This window comes from Myxine glutinosa, chromosome 5, assembly GCF_964187855.1.
Source record: "Myxine glutinosa chromosome 5, kmMyxGlut1.1, whole genome shotgun sequence".
Lineage (NCBI taxonomy): Eukaryota > Metazoa > Chordata > Myxini > Myxiniformes > Myxinidae > Myxine > Myxine glutinosa.
Window position 1 is genome coordinate 112,959,311 of NC_136265.1, and position 9,401 is coordinate 112,968,711.

Below are 9,401 nucleotides of genomic sequence, written 5' to 3' on the forward strand. Positions count from 1 at the left end.
CAGCCGCCGCAGCCTCAGCTGCCCGTGAGCTTGCTCAACGCCGCCATAAGCCACAAGGTAAAGCCTGAGAAAGGAGGCGGAGCACAGGAATGAAGGTGTGGCCACGTCAACCCACCATCAGGGCGTGGCCGGTAAGCGATGACCAGCCAACCAGGGCTGAGGTAAGATCGCCTGATAGGCGTGGCTTTTGGGCTGGCGGAGCGATCGCTTGCTTGAGTTATAAAAGCGCGAACGCAAAGCCCTTTCACAGGACTTATTGGGAGAGCGCACATTTGACGGGACTGGTTGGAAAAGCGCGTTGCAAGAGGACTTATGAGAAAGAGTGGTATTGACAGGACTTACCGGAGGACTGCAGCATTGGCATTGTTACAGGACTTGAGTTATAAACCGGAGTGTTGAACCAAAGAACTTGAGGGGGCGAGCGCAGCTGACAGGACTCGTATGAGAAACGCGCATTGTTAGCACCTATTCTGATTACATACGCAGCCGCCAGTGCAACCGCCAGAGCCCAGCCCTACCATTCGCCCCGCATTATAATTGTCCGCTCGCGCCAACGCCACGTGGAGCCTGCTTGCTGTTCTTCATCCATCTGCTCGGTACGAGTCGGGGACCGGACGAGGTGGACGCCATCGCCGGACCCTCAACCTGTTCCACCCTACCATCTACAATCCCCGTGTGAGTGTCTGTATGAGTGACGGGCCCGTTTGTCCAGGGAATAACATAAGACTGTTTAAGGCTGCCCTGTGTGCTTCTTCTTCCTCTTCCTATCTTGTACATTTCTTTTGTTTCCTCTTCTCCTTCTTGTACATTTGTAATAAATTGCTTTGTTCTTCCTATTTTCTTGGTTTCCTCTCCATCCGATCGCATGTCTTTTCTCCAATTGGGTAAGCGTGGCACGATCGCAACCGCTATAATCGGGTCTAGTCACCTGTTAACAGCTCGGATCGCGGATTGCTATCCGCTCGGCATATTCCATCATATCCGTGGTTCGAGCGGGAGTTATTCCCTCGTTTCCGGTCGGCGTTAGTAATTAGGTAGTAGTGAACCCCTAGGCCTAACAAACCCTACCCAACGCCGCGCCGGGAAGGACGTTATAACTTCCAGGGTCGTGTCGGCCAGATCAAAGACAAGGGGATTAACCCCCTCTTTATAAGGGGAGAGCCGAGATCCGTAACAATTGGTGTCCGAGAGTGGGATTTGGGACCCGAACCAAATTTTTTATATCTGAGCAAATTTGGTCAAAATTACGAGTGGCCGAAATTTTAATAGAAAACCAAATTAAATCGTGCCATGGATAGCCAAGGCGATCGGATGCCGGTGGGGGTAGATGAGGAAGGGTTAGAGTCAACCCAGCACCCCCGGGAAGAAGTAAGACAATTGGGAGGAATGGAGGAGGAAAGTGAAGAAGGTGCGGCAGTGGGGGTTGCAGGCGAACAAAATGGCGGCGAGGGCCACGCCCGCTGCGCAAGTAGGGGTTGTGGACCTGCAAGTCCTTATGGCACAATTCAGGGCTTGTATGATAGAGTCAGAGCAAAGGATGAATGCTCGGAGTGAGCGAATCAGTCAGGAAATGAGGGACGAAGCAAGGGGTACCAGTGAGCAATTGGGAAGCCAAATTGGGGGATTGAGGGAAGAGATTGGAGAAATGAGGGCCGATAGTAAGCAATTGGGAAGTCAAGTTGGGGGGTTAGAAAGCAAATTGGGGGGATTCGAAAACAAATTAGGGGGCCAGTTGGAGGACGTGAATGGCCAAGCTAGGGAAATAAACGAGGGGTTAGCGAGGGAGGAAGCCAGGTATGAAATAAAAGCATTGGGGAAGGAAATTGACCGCAGGTCAGGCGGGAAAGGTACAAGGGTATGTGACGGGGTAGCGAGGGTTAAGCGAGTTGGAGCAAGGCATAGTTACGTGGACTGGAATAGAAATCGCGACACGGGGTATGGGAAAGCCGACGACCGCCGAAGTAGAGAAAAAAATGTTATTAGCGCCAGCGGTCGTCGAGGAAAAAGAGAATGAATTAATTATAGTGGAAATTGGGATTCAGAAAATGGCGGACTTAGAAGAGCAATCGCGGGAGGAAGAGATGGAATATGTGCAAAGTCTGTATTCGCATCCTGATGCCGTACTTGCTAATCCCAATAAAGATTTGCAGGTGCGTGTGGAGAAAAGGATCCCAAAGGTAAGCCGGGCTGTATACGGCGCGAAAAGGTTTGGCGCGAAAAGATTTTTCACGCGCTTGGGATCCCGGCGTCACCCGGGCGCTTGTGGGAGGTCCGTGGTGCGTTGTATGAGAGAGAATGGCGCGCGTGTGCGAACGGCGCCGGAGCGCGAGTGTGTTACAGAGTGTGGAAGCGAGGGAGAATGCACAATGGAGTGTATGTGTGAGGGTGAGTGTGATACAGAGAGTGAGATGGATGGAGAGAGTGTGCGGGGATGCACACCAGAGCGCGTGATTGGGTGTGCGACAGGGGATTGCACTCCCGTGGGTAGGTGTGCGCTGAGTGGGTATGCGCAAGAAGGTGCGCGAGAGGAGTGCTTAATGGAGTGTGCGGAAGGAATGAGTGCGCATGAGTGGTGTGCACCTGAGTGTGGAACGAGGTAGAATGCACGAGCGAGTGCAGTAGTAGAATGTGTGGGATGTATGGGAGGCGCTGGAGCGCCGGGATGTGTGAGTAAAGAAAGGGTCGCGAGGTGTGGATGTGAAAATGCGATCCGAGCATCGACGCTGACCGGGGCAGCGCTTAGGCCGACGTATAGCCGACGCGAACCCTCGGAGCGTGGTGTTCTTTGTGTGCTGCGGGGGCCGGCGGGGATCGTTGCCGCGTCGCTCTTGCAATGAGCGCCGTGCACGATTCGGGCCAGGCTCCACCCTGTATGGTCGGTGCCGCGTCGTAGCGGCGACCAGCACGATTCCGGGGGAGAAAGGCCAGGTCGGACCTTCGCCCCCTGGCGGGCGCGGTGTTCCGACCGGGGGAGGTTGTGTCATCGGGCTGGAGACCGAAAGGCTCCGCGCCGAGATGGACCTTGGAACCTCGGTCCGAGTATGCCTCCTCCCCAGAATCGGAAATGCCGGACGGACCCAACCTACAGGAGACAGACCACCATATGCATTGCTCGGCTTTTCGAAGCCGAGCTGTGATGAGAATGTATTCGCACCGAGAGGCTCAAGTACAGTGGACTAGTAGTAGTAGTAATGGCGATAGTGATGTAGAGGAATGGTAGCTCTACCATCCCTCACATCCCTTTGGGGCAAAGGAGCTATAGGTTTATGGGGTTTGGCAGTGCAAACTAGCCAGGGAGGGCTTGGATAATGTTAGGATCTAGAGATGACCATAGGTGACTGAGGTTTAAGTAGTGACTTTGTACAGGTAGTGGGGACGTAGAGTAGAGTAGTTGGATGATAATGACGTGGGATGTGCAGTAGTATAAAGGGATGACAGGGAAAGCACGAGTTTTAGAGGGGCAGTAGTTAGTTAAATGATGCAGTGTGTTTGTGGTGTAGGTTAATAAATGAGGAATTGAATGAGAGTCTTGCTGGTGAGCATGTTGAAATGAGGAATTGGAGCGTGGGAAAATCTGAGCGAATGAGGCAATGGTTTGGAGAAGTGATGCATTGTGGATGAGTGTAATGGTGTTGAGTGAATGACTTGCATCGGATGCAAGTGGAGATTTGGGGTGTATGGAAACAGGTGTGTAGAATAAATGGTGTGGAGTGAGTATTGTGGGATGAGTGGAGTGGAGTGCATGGTGCGAAGGAGTGGATGGGAGAAGGATGGACCCCTTCACGAATATCCGGGGAGGGTAGTTTAAAAGTAGGTCGAGGGAGTAGGTAAATTGGTTGGATATTGACATCTGTGGTGCGGGTCGTGGAAAGTAGTGTTTTTGGTTGGGTGCATGAGTAAAGTGGAATGGCTGGGCGTGTGAGCCTGTTAGTACGTGTGGTTATTGGAGCACTCCGCCACTGGTAGTCTGTCGGCCAGGTGAGGCCGCAGGTAGGCTCTGGGTAGAGTCGGTGTTCAGTAGAGTTCAGCGGGGCCCGAGGATCCTACGGAGAGGACCCGGGTAGCCCAGTGCCATGGAGGGCAGTAGTGGGGTGAGAGAGCCAGGGAGGGCCTTCCCCAGGTAGGTTAGGGTAGTGAGGAGCTAGGCAAGCTCGGGTGGCGACGTTCAGTGGCGGAGGTGCGCAGGTAAGTAGGACCTGCTAGGAGAGCCACACGACCCAGCCCCGAAATTGTGCGAGGGCACAGTATAGAAACATCGGGGGAGTGAGACCCCAAAATTGGAAGTGCACCACAGGATGGTCAATGGGAATTGGTTTTTAGAACCACATAGTGTAATGATGGCCAATGGATTGGCAGGGCAAGACCCCGGGTAGTTTAAAGAGTTAATGTCATTTAGAAGATAGTGAGGAGAAAATCTCTTCGCACCATCCGCATCCACTCACCGAGGTGATAGGACTCCACACCAGGTTTTGGCAGATGTTTGGAATGTGATACGCATCTTGACGTGGGTGAGACTGTTGTTATTCCATCCCTTCCTTCTTGGGGGGGATTGGTAACGAATTTGGTTGAGGGGAGATATGGGGGAAGAGACAGCAGAGACGGAATTGGGAAATTTGTAAAGTGTAAATATGGGGAAGGGCAAGGGTAGTGTAGGCTGACATGGGGGGGTGACGTACGAGTAGGGACGAGCTTTCTCAGCTCGCTCTCCCGCGCCCTTCATGTCGCATTGCCTTGTTTTTATGTGTACTATTGCTCCCTTGCCCCCGCTAATCTCTGCTTTGTCTTCCTTCCCCACTCATGGGTCATGGTCTTTTGTGCGAGGGGAGTGTGCAGGTGCCCTGAATTGTGCTACCACACTTTTTCTGCCTGCACTCTTCCTGCCTGCACCTTGCTGCCTGCCTGCCTGCACCGGTACACCCTATGGACCACACGTTCTGTGGCCTGGCACCTATGGACCACACGTTCTGTGGCCTGGCACCTCTGCTGGGACAGACCATTGCTGCCAGCGGTGTCTTACTTGTGGACCACTGTTTTAAGTGGCATCAATGCCCAGCAGTCGGACCACCTGAGTTGGCCCTGCTGGCCATGAATAAAAAAAGCGGACGCGGTTTGTGCCCTTTTTATTAAAGAACATCAAGCAAGAAGACAGCCAAGATACATCGGCCCAGCAGAGAACCACCAGAAGACATCATTTATTATTTTAAAATGTTTGTTTTTGTGCATTTTTGGTGCTTTTTGTGCATTTTTCTTGTTATGGTGCATTTTATTGGTACATATGGGTATGGTGTATCAGTGCAGTGCATTGCAAATGGCATTTCCTCTTTTCAAAATGTTTCTGCTTTTTCCCACAAAAGACAGGTCCTGGGTTGTAGTGTAAATAATTAATAGTGTCTTGTAAATAATGCTCCCCACCGGCTTAAATGTTTAGTTTGAGAATAATTCCGTAATTCGGTTAATTGTGGGCGTGAGTCAGTTAGGGAGGACACAACGCAGCAGGGGGGGGGACATATCTAGTGTTAAAACTGTCGCACTCAGGGTAGTAGGTTAAATGTAGAGGGAAACTACACCTAAGTGTCACATGTAGAGGTAAAAGATAGTCCTGATGTTTCGGCTCGAGCCGAGCCTGGCAAAAGGAGGGGTGCAGTGTTGCGGTTTTGAGAACCCACACTCTTGTAAATATCACATCATTAAAGGTTAAAGGTAGCACCCCATAGTTAGGCCACAAGCAACACGTAGGTCACCATAGGACTTCAGTTATTTCATTAGTATGTGTATAGATAAGGCCATGTTTCCAATAGTTGAATCTGCGTTGTGTCAATCAAATAAGGAGTAGGCCCCATTCCATCCATTTTGGCAGCCTCCCTCTCCAAGCGACGCCATTAAGCGCGCCCTCCAGTCTGTGCCCCCATGGCCCTTTCCAATTTGGTACGCTCCTCGGCCAGCAGCCTCAGCTGCCCGTGAGCTTGCTCAACGCCGCCATAAGCCACGAGGTAAAGCCCGAGAAAGGAGGCGGAGCACAGGAATGGAGGTGTGGCCACGTCAACCCACCATCAGGGCGTGGCCGGTAAGCGATGACCAGCCAACCAGGGCTGAGGTAAGATCGCCTGATAGGCGTGGCTTTTGGGCTGGCGGAGCGATCGCTTGCTTGAGTTATAAAAGCGCGAACGCAAAGCCCTTTCACAGGACTTATTGGGAGAGTGCACATTTGACGGGACTGGTTGGAAAAGCGCGCTGCAAGAGGACTTATGAGAAAGAGTGGTATTGACAGGACTTACCGGAGGACTGCAGCGTTGGCATTGTTACAGGACTTGAGTTATAAACCGGAGTGTTGAACCAAAGAACTTGAGGGGGCGAGCGCAGCTGACAGGACTCGTATGAGAAACGCGCATTGTTTGCGCCGATTCTGATTACATACGCAGCCGCCAGTGTAACCGCCAGAGCCCAGCCCTACCATTCGCCCCGCATTATAATTGTCCGCTCGCGCCATCGCCATGTGGAGCTGCTTGCTGTTCTTCGTCCATCTGCTCGGTACGAGTCGGGGACCGGACGAGGTGGACGCCATCGCCGGACCCTCAACCTGTTCCACCCTACCATCCACAATCCCCGTGTGAGTGTCTGTATGAGAGACGGGCCCGTTTGTCCAGGGAATAACATGACTGTTTAAGGCTGCCCTGTGTGCTTCTTCTTCCTCTTCCTATCTTGTACATTTCTTTTGTTTCCTCTTCTACTTCTTGTACATTTGTAATAAATTGCTTTGTTCTTCCTATTTTCTTGGTTTCCTCTCCATCCGATCGCATCAGTCTTTTCTCCAATTGGGTAAGCGTGGCACGATCGCAACCACTATAATCGGGTGTAGTCACCTGTTAACAGCTCGGAACGCGGATTGCTATCTGCTGGGCATATTCCATCATATCCATGGTTCGAGCGGGAGTTATTCCCTCGTTTCCAGTCGGCGTTAGTAATTAGGTAGTAGTGAACCCCTAGGCCTAACAAACCCTACCTAACGCTGCGCCGGGAAGGACGTTATAACTTCCAGGACTCGCGTCGGCAAGATAAAAGGACAAGGGGATTAACCCCCCCTTGATAAGGGGAGAGCCGACGTTCGAGAACCGTAACAATATCAATGAAACTAACAAAGCTGTGATAAATCAGAATTATTCCATTATGACATAATTTTCCAACATTTTTTTTTTTTTTTTTTTTTTTTGGTATACAGAGTCGAGGCTCGTGAAAGAGCTAACATTTATCAAACAAATCAAACAAACAAACAAAGTACATAAAAAGGGGAGCGGTCGACAAGATGGGGAGAGAAGGGGAGGAAGCACACAAACACAACATTTGAGAGCAGGGACATCGGGAGATGTGTGGGAGGGAGAGGGCCTGGGGGGAGGCAGGATAGGTATAAAACGCGAGGACACCAAGGACTTCCAGGAAAGAAGTCGTCACCTCAAAAAAGTGGATTTGGGGTGAAATTAGCGGGGGTAGAAAAGATCAAGGTTTTGGATTGGGGAAGATAAGAGATGGTGGTGAACAGCCGTTTTAAAGACCTGGAGGGAGGAGTGGGATTGAAGAGAGTGAGGGAGTTTGTTCCAGAGGCGGGAGAAAAGAGGAATGAAGTGGTGAAGGTGAGCAGAGAGTCTTGATTTTGGCAGTTTAACCATAAGAGGGTTGCAGGCAGATCTTGTGCGACCTGCAGGAATATTTGGGGGACAGAGCCCAGAGAGAGCTGGGGGAGCAAGGCCGGAGAGGAGTCGGTAGAAGACGGAAAGACCACCAACCTGCCTGCGATGAGTAAGTGAAAGGCCCTCGGAGATAGCATCATCGCGGGAGATTCCAATGATTCTGTACGCTTTGGTTTCAACACCGTGAAGACGAGCTAGGTGTGAGGCAGGAGCACCAGCCCAGAGGGGAGAGCAGTACTCCATTGTGCTGCGGATGAAAGCCTTGTATGTGGTGAGGAGCTCAGGTGTGCCAAGGAAGGACTTCGCACGACGGAGGATGCCCATTGCCCAGTCGGCGACTGGCTTTGGAGGCCATCTTGGAAATGTGGTTTTCCCAGGAAAGATCATGGCAGATAGTGAGACCCAAAAGCTTGAGTGACAGAACTTCTTGGAGAGGATTATTCAGAAAGTAGATGGGAGCGTTGTCCAGTCGGTCTTTTCAGAGAGACATCGTAAGAGTGTGAGATTTGTCAGGATTGAAAGACATGTTCCACTTGTTTGCCCAGTCTGTGATTTTGTCCAGGTCTGCAGAGAGTGAGGAGGCTGCAGCCTGCCGATCTGAGGGATGAGGAATGGAGCAGCAGAGAGTGGAGTCATCAGCAAAGAGACAGAGAGGATTTTCAAGAGAGTCAGAGAGATCATTGATGAAGACCAGAAAAAGCACAGGGCCCAGAACACTGCCTTGGGGCACTCCAGCCTGAATAGGAAGAGGAGATGAGAGAAACCCATTCAGGGCCACACGTTGACTACGACTAGAGAGGAAGTCCGCCAGCCATGCGTGGAGATTTCCATGGATACCAAAAGAGGAGAGTTTGGTGAGCAGAGCGGGGTGCCAGACCGTATCGAAGGCACGTGATATGTCGAGGGAGACGGCTCTAATTTCCTGTTTGGCATTGAGGACCTCCATCCATTGTTGAGACAGCAGAAGCAGCATGTCCAGAGTAGAGTGACCTGGTCTGAAACCAAATTGATGATCAGAGATCAAGCCATTGGAGAAGAGGAAAGATTTCATATCCGAAGCAATGATGGATTCCATGACTTTGCTGATAATTGGGAGAAGACTGATTGGTCTGTCATTGCTAGGATCTGTTTTTGCACCTTTTTGTGTAAAGCGGTGATGTTGACTGATTTCCAAGCAGATGGCAGTTGACCTTGAGGAAAAGAGAGGGTGAAGAGAACCGAGAGAGGGAGTGAAAGAGCGGAAGAACAGGATTTTAGGACCCGTGGGCTGATGCCGTCAGGTCCAATTGCAGAATCAGAGTCGAGGGTTGACAGAAACTTTTCCACCTTGTCAGGAGGAAAGGACACAGAGTTCAGGAGCAGCTGGGTACGACTGGGTACGGTGGGTACAGAGAGGGATGGGTTTGGGACACAAGATTTAGAGGCAAACACAGAGTTGAGGCATTCAGCTTTTTCACGTGCGGAGTCAGCTGTGTAGCCGTTTGAGGTAAGGGAGGGGATGGAGGGGGAACAAACACCAGAAACAGATTTGACCAGACTCCACCAGGATTTGGAAGAGGGAGACAGATAAGAGAGTTCGGTCTTGACAACGGAGAGATATTGTTTCCTGGCTCTCCTGAGGGTGGACACACACTTGTTTCGGGCTTTGTGAACGGAAATGAGATTTCCTTCCGTTGGATTTGCTTTCCAGGAGATGGAGGCAAGTTGTTTCTGGGCAAC